This window comes from Podarcis erhardii (genome assembly GCF_964252035.2).
Source record: "Podarcis erhardii genome assembly, chromosome: 5".
NCBI classification, from domain to species: domain Eukaryota; kingdom Metazoa; phylum Chordata; class Lepidosauria; order Squamata; family Lacertidae; genus Podarcis; species Podarcis erhardii.
Window position 1 is genome coordinate 74,367,758 of NC_138509.1, and position 19,829 is coordinate 74,387,586.

General features: G+C 40.4%; 1 long non-coding RNA gene across 1 annotated transcript in view; it reads right to left on the reverse strand.

Annotated features, from left to right (window-relative positions):
- Positions 1-1,315: 1,315 nt before the first annotated feature.
- Positions 1,316-19,829, reverse strand: part of LOC309342448 — a 110,958-nt gene continuing 92,444 nt past the window's right edge. The window contains exon 2 of the long non-coding RNA XR_014156825.1: positions 1,316-2,973. This is a non-coding gene — a long non-coding RNA (uncharacterized lncRNA). The remainder of the gene's footprint in view (positions 2,974-19,829) is intronic.

Below are 19,829 nucleotides of genomic sequence, written 5' to 3' on the forward strand. Positions count from 1 at the left end.
TCTAGACCACATGTTGAAGTGTCCTAGAAGTCATAAGCTAACTAACTGACCAAATGCTTATTAGCTAAAGGTCTGTCTGATGGTCTTGAAACTAGCTATTGCTTTTTCTAGCTATTTCTCACTTCATTTTTTGGCAAAAGGTTTGCTACCCCCTGCAGCTGCTCAGTCTCATAGAACAATGCTGATTGAAATCAATTATAGGAGTTTGACATGCTATATTCAGGATGAATGGCAGTTGTAGAATAGTCACCTTAAAGAGAAACATGTTCTTAACATCAAGGCAGACTCTGATCATTGCTTTACATGACCTAACCTTTTACTTATGTCTCATTCTCTACACACCCACAAAAATGCATCAAAGCCAAAACCATAATTAGATGTGGGTTGAGAACTGGCATTATGCAGGGAACATTTTAGCATAGTACTGTACAAGTATTTTGAAAACAAAAGTTGTTGGGAAAACCAGAGAGTTCTCTAACAATGCCTGCCTTTTTTTGCACCAGCACTAAAGTCTACTAAGTACCGCAATGAGCTAGAGGCCAACTGGCAGACGTACTTTGGATTCTTTATTCTGGAAGGACTATGGAAATAATATTTTATCTTCCTGGGCTCACAGTTTGCCTTTAAGCCAAGCCTTTAGAATATGGGGTCCACTTCTTAATCTCTTTCCCCCTCCCTCAAATTTGTCTGTTTTTTAAGGATAGAAAATGGTGGACGTGCCTTGGTGTGACTCTCATTATTTTAGGACCCAGCCCAGCTGTGGGTCATATATTTTAGCCTGACATGTTAATAGCATGTTTAAACCTCATTCTTAAAAAACAAAGAAACCCCAAAACAAAACAAAAAAACCCATGCCTGCATCAAACCTGGCACTGTGGGTTAAAATATTTTATCTGTACCATTTCCCTGCTGAAAATTGCTCCTAAAGCTGCTACTTGCTACAAGAAGCATATTTTGAAGGAGGGTTAACTTGGCAAGGAAAATTATTTAGAATAAAAGGGTTAAATCTCCCATCTGGATCAGGGCAACTTTTATTCTTGAGTGTTAAAATCTTGCCAACTTAAATTAGAAAATTGGGGTTTGGAATGTCTGGATTTCTCTAGACATTACCAGGATTTCAAAGGCAGAAATGACGTCTGGGGGGAATTTCCAAAATATGGCGCTTTGTCCTGGATCTTAAGAAAGTCAATAGAAAAATCACATTATTATTTTTTTGGCGTCTTTGTAAAATAAAAACTCAACAACCTTGGGATTTGTACAATAAAAGCCCAACAACTTTCAAGATTTCCTTAAGAAAAGCTCAACAGTTTTGGGGGGTTTCCTGTCTCTTACTTTTTGAAATATGGCAATGCTACATAAAGTCAGATAAGGGTTTGGGTTTTCTTAAGCGACAAGCTTGTAATTGGAGTACTTCCAATTGTTTTGAAATTTCAGAGGGATAAACATGTTTCAATGCCAGTAGTACATGTGAAAAAGGTCTAGGGGTCTTAGCAGACAACAATGTTAAATGCCAAGAAAAGGAAGGAAACTAATTGGAAGGAAATAACTCTCATAGGATTTTAAAATGGGACAAGACAGGTGTCCCACATCTTATATGTGTGCAGCTAGTCATTCCTGCCTAAGTGTAGAACTCAACATTTTGTTTCAGCCCAGTTCCCCAATCTGTTAAGGTCATCTTGAATCCCGATTCTGCCTTCTGTGGCATTAGCTATTTGATCGATATGCTGTTCCATTATAGTAAAATCAAACTTCAATTGCTGGAGGAAATTGCTCCTTTTTAAATGCTGCCATTTAGATAATAACAGTTCTTTTCGCTCCTCATCTCAACACATTACATAGCAACAAACCTGGGCTTGCCACTATGTGCACATTCAACAAGGAACCACAGCCCAAGATCAGCTGCCGACCAAGGCTATCTGTATAATATGTGTGTTTTTGAATACTCATTTTGTCAGTTATGTTCACGCCTTACATTTTTAGTTTTGCACCTAAGAATGTAATGTTTGACACCAAAGGACCAGATTTCATATTACATTAATAGTGTGTTGAAACATGCTTGAGACCAGCTTCCAAAACTAGAAACAGGAAAAATGCACATAAAATTACCAAGAGTTCCACATCTAAAAATAAAATATTATAATAAAATCAGCTGGAATTATGCCCTAAAGACTTGTTGAAAAAGCTAAAGCTTTGTGACTGCTGATTGATGTTTTCATGCTATGCTTCTTTCGCTGCAGTTGCAATGTGGAACAGAGATGTTGCATCCAGCCTAAATCATTTACATTGAATCTGGACTTTCCAGACCGAGACAGGAAAGTTTCTCTGTAGCAATCTTCCATGCCACAAGCGCAGTGGAAAAAGTACCTTTCACTGTTGTAAAAAAGAAAGTCTAGATTCTCAGGAGTCCAAATTCTCCGTCATGTTCTCTGCGAAATCCCAAGAAAGAACGGAATGGTAGGGAAGGGGCTTGGAGGGAAGTTGGAGACCACATACAGACAGTGAGGCACTTTTCTTACTCTGCACATTTTTAGGTCTTGCCCTGCTTACTGCTGGAGTGGAGCTCCTGACAGATTCCCACAGAGGTAATTTAAACCTTGGGCTAAAAAAGGTTCCCCAACCCCAAACCCTCCAACATTTCTCTGATGAAAATAGGGACATCCCATTCCATAATGATAATTTTACTATTTATACCCCACACATCTTACTGGGTTGCCCCAGCTACTCTGGGCAGCTTCCAACATATACAAAAGCATAATAAAACATTAAACATTAAAAATCTTCCCTATACAGGATTGCATTCAGACAGCTCAGGGGTCAGATAACTCCATTCCCTCTAACATAGGCACGTCCAACAGGTAGACATTTCTCCAATGAAAATAGAGAAATCCTAAGGAAATGTGGATCACTGCAGATGGTGACAGCAGTCACAGAATTAAAAGAAGCCTGCTTCTTGGGAGAAAAGCAATGACAAACCTAGGCAGCATCTTAAAAGGCAGAAACATCACCTTATCGACAAAGGTCCGTATAGTTAAAGCTATGGTTTTCCCAGTAGTGATGTATAAAAGTGAGAGCTGGACCATAAAGAAGGATGATCGCCAAAGAATTGATGCTTTTGAATTATGGTGCTGGAGGAGACTCTTGAGAGTCCCATGGACTGCAAGAAGATCAAACCTATCCATTCTGAAGGAAATCAGCCCTGAGTGCTCACTGGAAGGACAGATCCTGAAGCTGAGGCTCCAATACTTTGGCCACCTCATGAGAAGAGAAGACTCCCTGGAAAAGACCCTGATGTTGGGAAAGATTGAGGGCACAAGGAGAAGGGGACGACAGAGGACGAGATGGTTGGACAGTGTTCTTGATGCTACTAACATGAGTTTGACCAAACTGCGGGAGGCAGTGGAAGACAGGAGTGCCTGGCGTGCTCTGGTCCATGGGGTCACGAAGAGTCGGACACAACTAAACAACAACAAAGGAAATGTGGGACATTGTGGGTTCAAATCAGAAAGTGGGATGGCTTCTCTAAATCAGGGACATCCCTGGAAAATAGAGACACTTGGAGGGTCTGCAAACCTAACGTAAGCTTGTCATCTTTTAAAAACGTGTTATTGTGGTTACCCATGCTCAAAGGGTGTAGCAGAAAAAGAGAAGACAGCAGTGTAGGCCTGGCCACAGGATAAAGTGTGGGAACAGACTAAATAAATGTAGGAAATGTAGGTTATTTTTCTGGAGCTCATAATACAGTATTAAGTAGCTTAAGGACTGGTAGCACAGTAAATATTTACACTGACAATGTCTTATGGTGAGACAGATGCCTTATTCCTCTCTCACACATGCTGCCACATTACTGCAGAATTCCAAGTGTAAAACATCATCTAAGAACTAAATTATCCATTAATTTTGGAGTGATATCCTGAGGCAGGGGCGGGGATGAAGGTTTTTAGCTCATCATGAAAAGTTCTTTTTAACTGAGATTTCACAAATGAGTTAAAGCCTCTCAGTGACAGTTCAGTTCACTGATGACTAATGCATCTGTTCTGCCATTCGTCTGGGAAATTTATTTTGTCAAAAGCAGGGACTATTATAGCATATGTGCATTTAAAATACTGGTTCTTTTGCATAAGTGAAATTATTCTCCTGTCTTTTGCTCCTAGGGATAACAAAAAATAGAGCATTTCTTTTTCTCAATGGGGGAAAAAAGCACCTATTGTGACAAATGTCCCTGCATTAAAAGCTTAATCGCAGGGTTCTGAGTACTTGTGTGAAAGTGATATTTTATGTATTGTCATGTAGAGTTACTAAGAATAGGTGATTAGATGTTATAGTGATTTCCAGTTTTTTCTTTAAGGGAAAACATTGTATAAATGCTGCATTATCTCTTTTTCAAAAGCTCTCCTCTCTACTCAGAAATGTGAGTCAGAGCATCCTTAAAAACATTAAGGTAACATGTACATGGATTAATGCACTGGTACATTTTAGCCTTTACAGAAAATTCAAATGAATGCTCAAGACAAGCCCTGGTGAAGCACATTAAACATTGAAATCTCAAACTGTGTTTTGACACAGCAAATAATACTGTGGTTCAGGGATGAGGGACCCTATAGCCCTCCAGTTGTGGTTGAATTCAAACTCCTGTCAGTCCAAGCTGGAATGGCTGATAGTAATGGATGATGGTAGTTGTAGCGTCACAATGTCTGGAGAGTCACAGATCTCCAGCCCTGCTCTAGTTTCTTTGCTGAATCATGGCGCTTCTTGTGTACCTTGTCATAATTATAGTCTCCACCTCAAGTTACGTCACTCATCGGTTACCTCAAGTGACTTTACCATTTGTTTTGGATACTCTTGAAATGCTTGCTTCTATTGATTTCCTCCAAGGATTTGAGGCAGAATAAACATCAAACATACTGTAAAACAAAAAATATTGAGAAACATGCTTTTGAAATCTTTCCATTAAACAGAATTGCTTACGCAGAGCTTCCAAGGAAAACACAAGGCCACACAGACTAATATTTCAGAATCAGATCTGTTGTCAGGTTTGGGGGGCTCGGTTTGTTTCCTCACCCCCTGTTCCTTTGTGTCTTCCACTTGCCACAGCCTGGTTCACTTTAAGATGTAGGCCTTTTCCTTCCTGCCACTGCCAGGGTTATAAGCAACCTTGGCCAGTCTGAAGGAAATAGCTCAGCGGTAGAATAATTGCTTACATGCCAAAGGTCCCAAACCCACCCACCGACTCACCAGTGGGTTAACTAGCCCAGTGGTTGATGAACTTCCCACCTTTGTGGAACACTTTCTCTTATGTGCCAAAGAATCCCTGGAAGACCCCTGGAATTGCACAAATGGTATTGGGGCATGCTGTAATTTTATTGATGTGTTTTGTGTTTGTGTATTGATCTTACTAAAGGATTTTATTATTGAATTTTAGTATGTCAGCCACTTTGAGCCCTGGAATATAAAACCCATACACACTGGACTATAACACACACACATCTAGGGGGAGCGCCTATTTTACACAGGTCACTAACCAACCCTGCAGATGGAGCTGGGCAGATCTGTCATTGAGTTTCTCTGTTTTCCATTTCTTTTCATTTCATTCAATCTTACATTCATCTCTCTTCATCTCCACATCAGTTTGTGAATTTATTTCTCTAAAGCCCTTGAAAATTGTATGCATTTTCATGAGTGTTTCAACTAATAGACAGATTTTTGCAAGCTAGTGTCCCTAATATAATGCATTTTGTACATTTTTTTCACCAGTATATGCATTCTTGTGCACATGTACCCCCAAATAAATGTTTTATTATAGACAGATTTTTGACTGGAGAACTATTGTTTTATGGTGTGCTTTTTTGGTTTTTGTTTGGTGAAATCCATAAAAGAGCATGTTCCAAAGGATATCTGTTTTGATTAGTGCATTAGTTTGGAAAATATTAAAATCTGAACTAAAAATATTTCTGCACATCCAGAGAGCGGGCTACAGAACACACTCGACACTTCCCTGTGGCTGCTCATCTGTGGATTAGTAGTGGTAGATTAGTACCTTTCAATGAAGCTTATTGTATTTATTATGATTACAGTGGTACCTCTAGTTATGAACTTAATTCGTTCCGGAGTTCCGTTCTTAACCTGAAACTGTTCTTACCTAGAGGTGTGCTTTCGCTAATGGGGCCTCTGGCTGCTGCTGCATCACCGGCACACAATTTCCATTCTCATCCTGGGGCAAAGTTCTCAACTCGAGGTAACTCTTCCAGGTTAGCGGAGTTTGTAACCTGAAGCGTTTGTAACCTAAGGTGTTTGTAACTCGAGGTACCACTGTATTACATTTATATCTGCTTCCTTCCATGATGGAACTCCAAGTAGCATGCATAGAATTCTCAGCTGGTCTCCCATCTGAGAACTTATCAAGTGCAGGCCTACTTAGCTGCAGCAAGGGTTTTGCATTATGTGCCTTTAAGACCATTCATTGATAACCCCCCAATAAGCTTCCATAGATCCTGGGACACAGTTAGAAAGTCACTCATGTATGTAGCTTGCCTGCAGTTGCTCTAATGCAGCACATCTCCTTCTGATACACTTTCATGTGATGTTGACAAACAAATAAAGCAGATATAACTCAAGAAGAAGAAGAAGAAGAAGAAGAAGAGGAGTTCGGATTTGATATCCCGCCTTTCACTCCCCTTCAGGAGTCTCAAAGCGGCTAACATTCTCCTTTCCCTTCCTCCCCCACAACAAACACTCTGTGAGGTGAGTGGGGCTGAGAGACTTCAAAGAAGTGTGACTGGCCCAAGGTCACCCAGCAGCTGCATGTGGAGGAGCGGAGATGCGAACCCGGTTCACCAGATTACGAGACTACCGCTCTTAACCACTACACCACACTGGCTCTACTTGAACTTTAAAATTGACTAGAACAAACAAGCAATGGCCAACTGCGCATACCTTTCAAACAGGATGGAATTGGTCTGTGGCAGCTTTCCCCAACCTGCTGCCCTCCAGAAATTATTGGATTCCCTTCAGACCCAGCCAGCAAAGCCAATGCTCATGAATGATGGGAGCTATAGTCCAACAGCATATGGAATGTATCAGATTGAGGATGGCTGATCTGGTTAGCAGGCTGCTGCCGATAGCAACCTGTGAGATGCTTTGTTCCAATATTGCCGATGTGGTTTTTAAAATGGCTTCAGGGCTAGTTTCCTTAGCAGGTAAAGTCAGGAGGCTAGAAGCATCATGGAAAAGATGTCAAAATAATGATGTCACAGGTTATGCGCACAAAACACAGCTTAGATAATGCAATCCAATCAAGAGTCTAAACTTAATTATACCAGTGCCCATTTGTTTGTTCCACTTGCAATAAGTTTTACAAAAGCAGGGATAGTAAAACATTTCCAGCAGTTGCACTGATAGTGGCCTACAGTGGCATATGGACAGGTTTGAAAATGTATATTTTGCACAGCTTTATAGATTTTTTTTTTAACCAGACAAATATTTCAAATACCCAGATTATTCGAGCTTCCAGCTATCAAAACCAAAATGCTATATTTATATGAGGTGCTTCACGGGGTAGCACATAATGAATTGCACAGATCAATATTCTCTAAAACTTCAGACAGATGGGTTACAAAAATACTTATTACCATTATCATCATCATCATTATTAACTTCATTAGATCCACATTGGATGGCCAAGCTGACAACCCCCTCTCCTTCCCAGCTTCACTCACTTAGGGAACTACTATCTCTGGGAAGGCTTCTGTATGGGGTAGAGAGGCTAAGACAGTGCTATCAGTAGTAAGTTGGGCAGCTAGCAACAAGTAGGCCTGTGGGAAAATATTCTTCTTGTAGCTTTTCCATAAGAATCTGGCTGGTCATGTTAGATACGGGATGTTGGCATCAACGATCTAGCAGGGTTGCCTTTGGGGATATATTTTTTCAGTCTTGCAAGTTGTGAGTCACTTGAGCATCTTCTAAGATCTTAAGCCACAAATATCAATGCATAGCAACTAGTGTTTTTTTTGAAAGGCATCCCTCTTAATGCCTTATATTCTGCCAATTTAAACATTTCTGCTACGAAATTTTCTACCCCATGTTTCTGGAAGTCTGCCAGTTCTAAGGCCAGGCAAGAGAGCAGAAGTTTGTCCAGAAGTTTGTCACTCCATCTCCTACTGAGTTTAAATCCCAATCAAAGGCCTCGCTGTTTACTATTGCATTGGGTTGATAGTTGATATTCTCTGTGAGATCGGGATCCTTTCCCATCAAATATGAGCTTTGATTCACTTTCTTGAATGGCATTACAAATTACACAGTTGATAGCAAGGTGACTTTTTACATTTATTCTTTTAGTCTAGTTAAGATCATTTATCTTTTTATCCTATTATTTCTTTATTTCTAACACTGGAATCTTTATTCGGTTCAGGGAATAAATTAATCATCTCAGGCTTTAATTGATTGATTCATGGTCAGTTTTAGAGCTAAAATGTTAAAATGTGAGGCTGCAAGTTGAGGGCACCCTTGTTTGTTTTGAGGCTGTTTTGGTTCTAGGGTGCTAATGTAACAGGGGATGAAAGAGTAATATGGTATATTGGTAGGTTGTTTTTTTTTTGTTTCCTTCTTAGCAAAATAAAATTAAAAATGTATTTTCATTTGTTGTTAGCAAATAAGTAAACAGGTGTTACCCCTACCTCAGTATGGGATAATTATATTATCCCAAGCGACACTGATGCAGTTCTGCCCCTGTACCACAGGTTTTTTGGAACACTGTGGACTCTTTCCATTGACTTGTATAGGAGAAGACATAGATCAACATGGAAAACAGTTTTGATCCAAATCACTGTAATTGGAGTGCCCTAAAAAAACCACAATTCACTCAGATTAAAAGCTAGACATGTCAATCAAAGTGAAAGATCTCCCCACCCCCTTCTTTCAGTCTCTGGGCATTTCCCCAGTCAGCTGGGTTTCATTTCTCGGGGAGGGGGAATAAACAATAGCCATGCATTTTATTTTATTATTGGACAGCTAGGGTCACAGAGGAAACTGGAAGCATTGGGAGTCCTGATCTACCTTGAGATGCCTTATTAATGGGGAGATCTGACTTGAGAATACAAGAACCTTGAATTATCCCTGATTTGCCACGTAATTCTGAGTCACAAACAGGACCAACAGGACCCTTATTGCCCTTTATATTATCAAACAGGTAATTCACCCCACTTCTTGCCTGCCAGTATTAGGCCCCTTCTCACACTCTCTCCAAGGATTATCCTTGGGCATCAAACACCCTCAGAACAAAGGACTTTGTGAGCTTCACATCCAAACAGCAGCTCTCTAGGAATACTATGAGCTCAGTGTCTTTCTCCAAGGGAAACCAGATTTGACACCACAAGCCATCATCTTCACTGTCCCTCAAGGTGAGAGCAAGTCCCCAGAGATTCATGGGCCAGAAAGACAGTCTCAAAAGGGGAAGGGAGATTGGGGAAGATGACCCAATTTTTTTTCTTTTTTCTGTGCTGTGCATGAAGCATTTTTAGAAGGGGTTTATTGAAATGCAATTGTCTAACAATGGAAACGACAGCTGATATATTGACAAAGACTTTATCAAAAGAAAGCTTTGAAAAGTTATGTGCTAAATTAAATTTGATTAATTCAAATTAGGCACAGTGAGAAGGGGATTTTTAGAAAAACACTGGGGCCTAATTGGAATAGTAGAATGTCTGGCATCTGGTGGGCGGAGCTCTTGTGTGGTGCTCTGGAATTGGCCCCTCCCTTTGGGTGTTCAGTTAAGTTCAGTTAGAGAAACCAATTATCATTCTTGCCTCATTCTTACCTCATGATGTTGTTTTAGTTTCTCTCAGATAATATGTTATTGTGTTACAATTTTCTTTATTATTAAAGCTTTGTTTGACATATACATGAGCCGCTTACTTTGCTAAATGAAAAGAAACTGCTGAAGAATGGTGGAGTATCCTAAACTGGGTGAGTGATATTCCTAATTTTACAGGAGGATTGCGTTTTTTTTTTAATCACCCCACCCTCCACAACACTTTTTCTTTTATATAAAGCTTTTTAATTATTGTAATTGGTAGATATTTGGTTATTGAATGGCACCTTGAGCTCCAGTTATGAGGAAGAGTGGGTTAAAATGTTTATTAATTGTTGCTATTATAGGGAATTGCACAAATGCATTATTATTATTGTTGTTGTTGTTTTCATTTCTATACTGTTTTATATTTTTAAGAAAACAAAACTCAAAGCATTTTACATCCTACATTAAAACATCAAATAAAACAGTCCAGAACAAAACATTAATGAAGAAAATCAAATATAAAACTATATCCAAAGCAACATAATTAACGAGAAACGAAAATATTATCCTAAAGATTTCAAAAAACAAAGAAACACATTGCAAAGGTCAGCTACAGAATGCACATTTAACACAGCAAGTTAACAAAAAAAAAACTTAAACATTTCAAAAGAAAATATGACTCAAGGAGGTCAAGTATAAAATGCACAACAGCATAAATAGTCTTTTTAACTATCTTTTTAAAGAATTGTTTTAATTTACTTTGACTATGACAGACCAACACGGTTACCTACTTGAATCTAGCATAATTAGCAAGAGAATAAAATATTATCATAAGCATAGAACATACCTGCTGCTGCTGTTGCTGCTGCTCATCCTGCCACTGGTGGTTCATTGCAGGTGGTGGCTGTGGAGGCTCAGGCTCAGTGACCTGACTCTGCACTAAGAGACAGCCAAGATGGCATCTAGCCTTATCAGCAGCCTCAGCTTTTGTAGCTTAATCACCCCTTCCTCGTGTGCACCCTGCACTGTCCCCAAATCTGTTCCAGATTTAGGGGGTGCTTCGGAGAAGAGGAGTGGAAGAACAACCTGTTGTGTAATGAGAGATAGGCTTAACACTACATTGAATACAACCCTATATTAATTAAGTAGCAGAATTATATTAGTGGGACGCGGGTGGCGCTGTGGGTTAAACCACAGAGCCTAGGACTTGCCGATCAGAAGGTTGGTGGTTCGAATCCGCGTGACGGGGTGAGTTCCCATTGCTTGGTCCCAGCTCCTGCCAACCTAGCAGTTCGAAAGCCCGTCAAAGTGCAAGTAGATAAATAGGTACCGCTCCGGAGGGAAGGTAAACGGCATTTCTGTGTGCTGCTCTGGTTCGCCAGAAGCGGCTTAGTCATGCTGGCTACATGACCCGGAATCTGTATGCTGGCTCCCTCAGCCAATAAAGTGAGATGAGCGCCGCAACCCCAGAGTCGGCCACGACTTGACCGAATGGTCAGGGGTCCCTTTACCTTTACTTATTATATTAGTGTAATAATAATAAATCCTGTGAGGTAGGTTAAGTTTGCACAGAATGACTGGTCCAAACTCACAATGTGACCTGAACAGGGCTCATTGCAACCTGGATATTCCAACTCTTCTCAGTCCAACATTTTACTCCCTGTAGCACACCAGGTATTTTTTGTGCTTTTGTTTCCCTTGAGTAATAAATCTGAGCACATCTACTGTGTTTTGTGTTGCTACAAAATCAGAGCAAACTCCTTTCTGCTAAAAACGATTTGTCTGGAATAAGTTTAAAAACTAAATGGAAGGTTTGGGCAAAGAAGGAGGTAGCAACCAAACGAGATTTATCGTTTGCAGTCATGAGTAATATGCAAGTCTCTTTAGCAATTCTTCTGAGTGGAAAGGATTATATAGTGTTTGTGCTCCAGACTTGAATGTAGTGCTTCAGTTCTCCCATAATTTCTGATGCTGGAAACCAAAATAATGTTCCTCACTCCCCCCTTCATCCTTAGCATACGGCGTGATCTTGCAAAGACTATTTCATGGTCTGCTAGATCCTAATGGAGGTTGCAGGTAATGAGATAACATTTATTTATAAAGAAAAACGCATTTACTACCACTACCTAAAACATGCCAGGAGCTGTAAGCAAGCATTGCTTTTATTTTGTTAGTATGTATAATGTCTTTGGAGATGGTATATCTGATTACAAAGGGCTAGAGACAAACCACAGGGATACAAACTGGTATAAAGGGCACTAAACCAGTGGCAAAGCTTGGGAGGAAAGATTGCCAGGTTGTGAGAAAGATGTCTTGCACCAGCTGAGACACTAGGCTATGTTCACCCAGTTTCTCACATGCACAAGTAAGCAGTGGGAACCAGTGCCAGAGCTACAAATTTTGTCATATGAGGCAAAAGTCTGCATTGCTGCCCCCTTCCCTGGTTGTGAAAGCATCCCTCACTAGTTTATAACTATTTCACATGCATCCCCAGAAACTCCCCTGTTCCTCCATAGACAGTGCTGAGTCTAGGAACACTCTTTCACATGTCATGATTTTTAAATTTAACATGTTCCTCAAATACTTATCCCATTGCTAGAACACTTAACAATAGGTACAGGTGGTAGAGTCTTTGTGTGGTGTTCTTAGAAAGCTCTGGAAGTGACCTTGAGATCAGACTATGTCAGTAATATTTCTAACTAAGAATCTGCAATGATTCTTGCCTAGAGCCATATAGTGAATTGCTTCTGCAATGTGGGTTATGGTTTAATTCAAACACTAAATCTCTAGTGGGGCTTTCAAGCAGAGCAACCAATATCACTCTCGGCAATCTATTGTCAGCATTGGGAAAGTGTTGTCCTTGTAACAAGAAGCATATGCTATTGTAGAGGCCCAGTGAATGTAGGGCAGAAGTCCTGTGCATCTTGTGTGGTGTTCTCTAATGCTGAGGCATCCATTTTCGCCTGACCTCTGTCAGAAACAAAGTCTGGTATACCAGCAAAGGTATCAAGTGGAATGTGCTCCTATTGTAATGCGATGTTTGAAGGAACAGGGAGTTGGCTGGTCTGAATGATCGCTCAAGGATTACATGACCCTCACCATGCGACTCTGATTGCTGAAGAGGTCAGAACAAATGGACAAGTTTTACCTGGTTGATTCTTGGCTGTTTGGGGAATTAGCTGAGTGATGGCTGTCCTCAGCAATGGCTGTGGTCTGTTTTGGAAGGGGACTACCTTTCTCTCTTCCTACTTTCCCATGTGCTGATTTGGTCTGTGTAGGGTGTAAACAAAGCACTCAGCTAGGCAAAGTTGCAGCTGGAGTCAGACAGAGCTGAGCCTGATGCTCTAGAAGCACCTTTAGAGCGATGTTTCCCTCTGTACATGCAATGGAGAAACAGTATCTGTATGACAGTCAATGTGGGAAACCTCCACATTATGTTCAATTTGTATATTTGTAAAAATATACATAACTATTACCAAATGCCACAAACCTACCTCAAAGTAAACTGAATGACTGCTGTACCATTGAAATGTCTCACTGCTCTAAAGTGGTCAGAACATGCATAGCACTCTTTTTCTCTGATCGTTGGGTGGTTCAAAATGATTGAACCCCTGCCCACAGCCACTCCAACATTTGACCAATCTAGCATATTCCACAAGTTTAAGTGCAACACTTCCAGAGGCAAAACTTAAATACATATGCAGTATAATAATCCGAGGCAGTAATGTTTTGAAATCTCTGTTGCTGGAAAGCACAGGAGGGGAGGGTGCTCTTATACTCAGGTCCTCTTGCTTGAGGTTTGTCCACAGGCATCTGGTTGGCCCCAGATGGGTCATTGACGTCATTCAGCAGGGCTCTTCTTAAGTTCTTGTAACCCACAATTTCTCTACCTAAGGGCTGGGAATTTTTGGAACTAGGTATACAGAGGATGTGGGGTCAATATAAACAGCCCCTTGGTTACATCAGATGCTATAAATCATGTAACTCAATCACAAAGCCTGTAAGTTAGGAGCAAGATGTGGTAGGCAAGCATGCCAACGGTAAGGGATAATGGGTTTGTACTCCAGCAACATCTGGAGGGACAGAGTTTCCCTAGTCCTAGACTACATAGAGGTTATGGTGGCAGAGAGAGAGAAATGAATAATACTGTTGGGCAAGGAGTAAAATGGACCTACTGCTCAGAATAGGGGACGCGGGTGGCGCTGTGGTCTAAACCACAGAGCCTAGGATTTGCCGATCAGAAGGTCGGCGATTCAAATCCCCGCGACGGAATGATCTCCCATTGCTCGGTCCCTGCTCCTGCCAACCTAGCAGTTCGAAAGCACGTCAAAGTGCAAGTAGATAAATAGGTACCACTCCGACGGGAAGGTAAACGGTATTTCTGTGCGCTGCTCTGGTTTGCCAGAAGCAGCTTAGTCATGATGGCCACATGACCCGGAAACTGTACGCCGGCTCCCTCAGCTAATAAAGCGAGATGAGCACCACAACCCCAGAGCCGGCCACAACTGGACCTAACGGTCAGGGGTCCCTTTACCTTTACCTTACTGCTCAGATTGCATGGTACTGTATATGTTTTAGTCCAATGAGGGCTGCTAATTATATATATTAGCAGCCATTTAAGCTACACCCCTAAAAACAGTTCATTAAACTGGACAGAATCCTAAAGACGCATGTCACTATGGCATGTTTAAGAATTTTAAGCAATGGAAATGTCTATTTTCTTTAACTATGCTATAGTCTGTAAGCCTTTCCCTTTGATTTATAGGTGTGTGTCCTTGTGCTTGGCATTTTGCTTGAACTACAGCATAAAAATGTATTCTACCCAGCCATAAATCAAAACAGCTTTCGGGGAATGCAAACTGCGACATGTAAAAGGCTTCCATGAGCTACTGCTCTAGACCACGCAGGGAAAAGAATATCCTTAATCTATCCTCTATTTCTTTGCTTGACTACCCACCCAGCAATTCGGTTGTTTATATACTATTTAAATGCTTTACATGATCATTTTCACTGTGGACCTCTGTAATGTTTGGTTTTTGTAAAATTTTATGTCACACAATGATAATGTGTATAACTTGTGAGCATGTGCCCTCATCTTAATCTAAACAACAAGAAACATCTGGAGAAGGGCCATAGCTCAGTGGTAGAGCATCTGCCTTGCAAGCAGAGGGTTCCAGATTCCACCTCTGGCATCTCCAGGTAGGATTAGGAGAGATTACTGCCTGGACGCTTGTAGCCAAAACATCGATTTGGCCTTGTAACTTTCCCAAGCATCACAACTCTGGTCTTAGCAGCAAATAATATTGTTGAAGCTGATAAGGATTTGAAGCAGGAAGCCTATACAATTGGACAAATAGAGAAACTTGAGAGCCATGAGAATATGGAGAAGGAGACATATGTTGCCCCGAAGAAAAGGAAGGAGGAGCTGTAATTTCGCAGATGCTAAAGGAGAGCTGCAATTTGTGGCCTGCCATGAAGGCAACAAAGGAGAATAAAAATTTGATGTGGAAAATCTGGCTGGAATTGGAGAGTGCAAAACTGAGAGATCTCCTCATGTGGAGATCTGAAGACCGAAGGATTATAAATTTGACCAAGGTGGAAGTTGGAGCTTTGGGGACATTTGGACTTGAAAGGAGTATGAAACAAGATTTGGAGTACCCCATAGGCTTTACCTTTAAGTATGGAGGGCTGGCTTGAAAAAACATGGATCCTGTTGGGTCGGAGCCTCTCCGAGATTTGGGGTTTAACATTAAGGACTATCAAAAAGGCCGGCAGAGAGGAACTGAAAGAGATTTAAGAGCCTCGGATGTGAGATCTCCAGGCTAAACAGTATATTAGACTGATGAACACTTGTTGGGGACTGAAACCGGGAAAGGGGTGGGTGGAGTCTGGGAATCCAAAGGTTATATAACTATAACTTGCTTTGTTTTTATTTTGTTTTGCTATCTGTATGGAATTGGGGAAAGCCGTGGAAGGGAAATTTTGGCCGACTTTAGGAAAAATGTTTACGAATGAGTAACGATGTATAAGTATGGATGTTTAAATTTGGATAAGTTAAATTGGTTTTCAAAATGGTTTAAATTAAATGAAAATAAGGTTAAGGATTTGCTGAATTAATATTTTAAATTGGAATACAAGAAGGGGAGGTGTGAGAAACAAGTTAAATAAAAATAAGTAATTGAAATTTTATGTGTTTTTAAATTGTTTTTTAAGTTTTGGATTTTTGTATTTCTGTTATTTTTTTTGGTCTAATTTTGTTTTTGTGTGGTTTTTGAAAATGCCAATAAATATTCATTAAAAAAAAAAAAAGAGATTACTGCCTGGAAGCCCAGTGTAGACGGTATTGAGATAGATAGACCAATAGTATGATTTAGTATAGGGCAGCTACCTATACATTTTGGTGAAGACTCCTTGGGGGGAAAGGAACCAACAGCCTGTGGTTATTACTTGGTTTGAGTATTCAGGATAGGCTTAGTAGTAGGGGAGAGACTCCATCAGGCAAGGCCTCTTTCCACCTGCCTTGCCCCACCCACTGGCCCTAGGAGTCCTCATAAGGAAACTGTGCATGGAGGAAGAACTGTGAGGGGAGAGACTTCGTCAGGCAAGGCCTCCTTCCACCTGCCTTGCTCCACCCTCTAGTCTCTGCTTCTCAATTTGTATTGTATTATTTTATGTACTGTGGCTTGCCGTTGTTTTGTTGGTTATAGTTTAGAAATTATTTATTGTAACTGTTGAATGGATTTCTGTTTAACTTTTATATGTTGATATTATGTTATACTACTCTAATTGTTGAATGTTACTTTTTGATGTAGGTTGCTTATTTTAAAGTTTTGTTTTATTATCACATTTTTGCATTGCATTAGATTGTTATAAGATGTACATTTTTTGTTTCTTCAGCTTGTAATCCGCCTTGAGTATTGTAAGATAGAAAGATGGTATACAAATAAAAAAACGATGGTGATGAAATGATGAAAGAAGCTACTGAGGACAAGGGAAACTTTTATTTAGCGAACTTGTGTAAGCCAGTTTATCTTAGGATCCAAACTAGAATAATTATTCCCAAAGCTTGATGGCAGCAAAGCTACTGAAGCCCAGTGCTAGATTGAAAAGCGTACAGACATTCAATTCCACATGGATGATGAATTTCAGACACCTCTGCAGAATTCTTCCATAGAGTTCCACTGACAGCTAAACTTCATTTTCTTGACTGCGGATTGCTAGCGTTGGGAACTGGCAGTCTTGAGGAAGAAGGAGCCAGAAACATGAAGAAGGGAGTGACAGGGACTTACAAGGACTAAGCTACTCAGGGAGTGACATCTGTGCATACAGTATATGGTAAACACCAGAGGCCTTCTGGGGAGATGGAATTCTTTGAAGGAATCATGTCATATTTACTGCAAAATAAAGTCAGCCAGACTTGTCTGTCAAATTGCATTTATCTTACTTAGCTTTCCTTGGTTTTTGCTGGAGTCTTAGGCATCTTTTTGTTTCCTTTCTTGACATCACTGCATGTCTGTTGTTAAATGAGAAATTTCTCATAGAAATATGGCTGCCTAGCATTTATTTTTATTTTTTAGAAATTCGGTCTGCAAATTGGAGCATTAGTGGAAGCCTCTTAATCAGTCCACTTCACACATCTGATGAAACAGGTTGCAGCTTATGCGTTGACCAAACATAATAACAGTTATTTCCTAAACTGCCTCTTCTCTTTTTTTTACAGCACAGTCAAGGCTCCTCTTGTGTAGCCCTGCCTAGATTCTGAAGCCAACAGACCCCCAAAGCCATATTCCATTCTTTTTCCTGTCACCCACAATAATATCAGTACATTTTCAATGATCGAGAGGTTTCTGTCCATCTTCTCAGCTTAGCCTGGCATTAAAAAATAAATAAATCACCAGAGTCCTACCTTTTTCTCCAAAGGAGAAGAAACAGCTGAAGAAACCCCCCAAGCAACTATCTCACCAGCTACAGAAGAAAGGCAGATAGGCCTTTTTATCCTGCTGTTTGGTCCCTCAGAAACCACTTCTCAAGGCCCCAAGAGATAAACCGCTTGCAGAGCTGTTTGGTCACAGCCCTCTTTCTGCCACCACGTGACTGCTTGCTCTGTTTTGTCTGCATAGATCGTTCTCTTCCAGCAGAGTGTGTTATATATGTGTGTGTGTGTGTGTGTGTGTGTGTGAGAGAGAGAGAGAGAGAGAGAGAGAGAGATCTGTTTTTATTTCTTGTCTTATGTGTAGGACAGAGGACTTGGGAAGAAGATAATTCTATTTTTCTCAACTGGGGATGGCAGTGAGGTGAGGGCAGAGAATTCTGGAGGCATGTGTTGAAATTGCAGGCTGTCCTATAGAATTGCAGTCTTTATATGTTACCTATGTAGCATTTGAACATATATGGCCTCCTTGATCCCTGCCATTGTGAAATTAAATACTTTGGACACAAAGGACATTCTCTTCTGCGAATTTCTCCTGCACTCACCTCAGTGAAATTGGGTTTGCACAGCAGTCATTCCCGAAGGGTGTGCCCTTAATGAAATATTTTCAAATGTTTTAAATGTGCTCTATTAAATATGTTGTGAATCTTCCTATTTCTCCTCTCAGACAGTATCAAGATACAGAGCACATCTTGATACTGTGAATAATTTACATGATGATGTATAGAGTAGGATTAAAACTTCCTCCTTTTGTTCACAAGTTCCAGTCCTTAATTCAATAAGAGAGAGGAAAAATATGCATTTGCCTTTATGTGCAGGAACAATCCCATCCTCCTCCACCACAAGGTACATTATTTTGCTTAAACCTTTCTGGATGTAAAAAATCAAAAATGCATTTTAAAAAGTTATTGTAGGGCAGAGATTAGCCTAATACAAGGTTTATGTTTACCACCTATTAATTATAAGTGCTTTCTTGCTTTTCTTAATCAATACCTCAAGGACAATGCCTTCATTCCATTTAAAACTAATAAAAGCATCACAAAAATAAACCCAGGAGTCCCAGCTAATGCATGCCTTTGACTTTGGCTCTGCACTAAGGCAAGCTGAAATTCTAAGCAGGGTCCTTTGAAAGTCCTTATCGAGTTAATTAATCTCAACTTTCATATTATGCAGGCTTTTATTAGAAAACCACAGTCACATGTGCTTCCTTCCTGCAGGTTGATGATTATGCAAGCACAGGCAAGGATGTGTTATTTACTCTCTTTGGGATTCAGTACACCTTTCGCTTACTCTCTTCTCACCTTTAGAACTGGCAAGAGGACACTCAAACCCATCAAAACCCCACTAGCCATCTCTTCAACATAACCTTGGCTTGTGATTAATTATGCACCAAGCCTGTTAATGAATTAAGCCTCAGGACATCCTACATAGATCCATCTCCTCTTTCATGGGCTTGTTCCCCTTGCACAGCTTAAGCATAAATCATCAGATTTGCTAGATGCTCCCTGAGCACTTTGGGAAAAGCAATCAAATGTAGCCCACTCCAAACTCAATCATAGGAGATGAGGTTCTGTGATTGGAGGGCAATCAGTTGGCACAGCACAGATGAACTCAGCATCGCACAGAATCAAGTCTGCCTTGAAGCTTCAGCTATAACCCCAAGGTATTTTTTACAGATATTCTCAAGCTTTAGAGGTGGCAGGTGGAGGAAATGGCACCCTCACCCAAAGAAATATAGCATCAAGAAGGATAAGAGTGAACTAAATCAACATATGATTAATATATGTGATCTTTGGATGAAGAATAGAGTATAAATAATAATAATAATAATAGTCCAGAATTGTTTGTACACACAAAAGCCAAACATATAGTTGTGATCAGTGCTATTTTTTCTAGAAAAAGGGGTGCCGGAACTCCCCATGAAGACCTCTCTTGTTCTCTTATAACAGCATTGGTAGCCACTTGAGAGGTGCAGGAACTGAGTTCCAGCAAGTTCCAGCTGAAAAAAGCCCTTCACCCCCTACCTGTGAGCTTCCTAAGAGCTTCTACTGTAAGAAACAGGATGTGGTACTGGATTATTATTATTATTTTAATGTGATCAAGTAGGCCTGG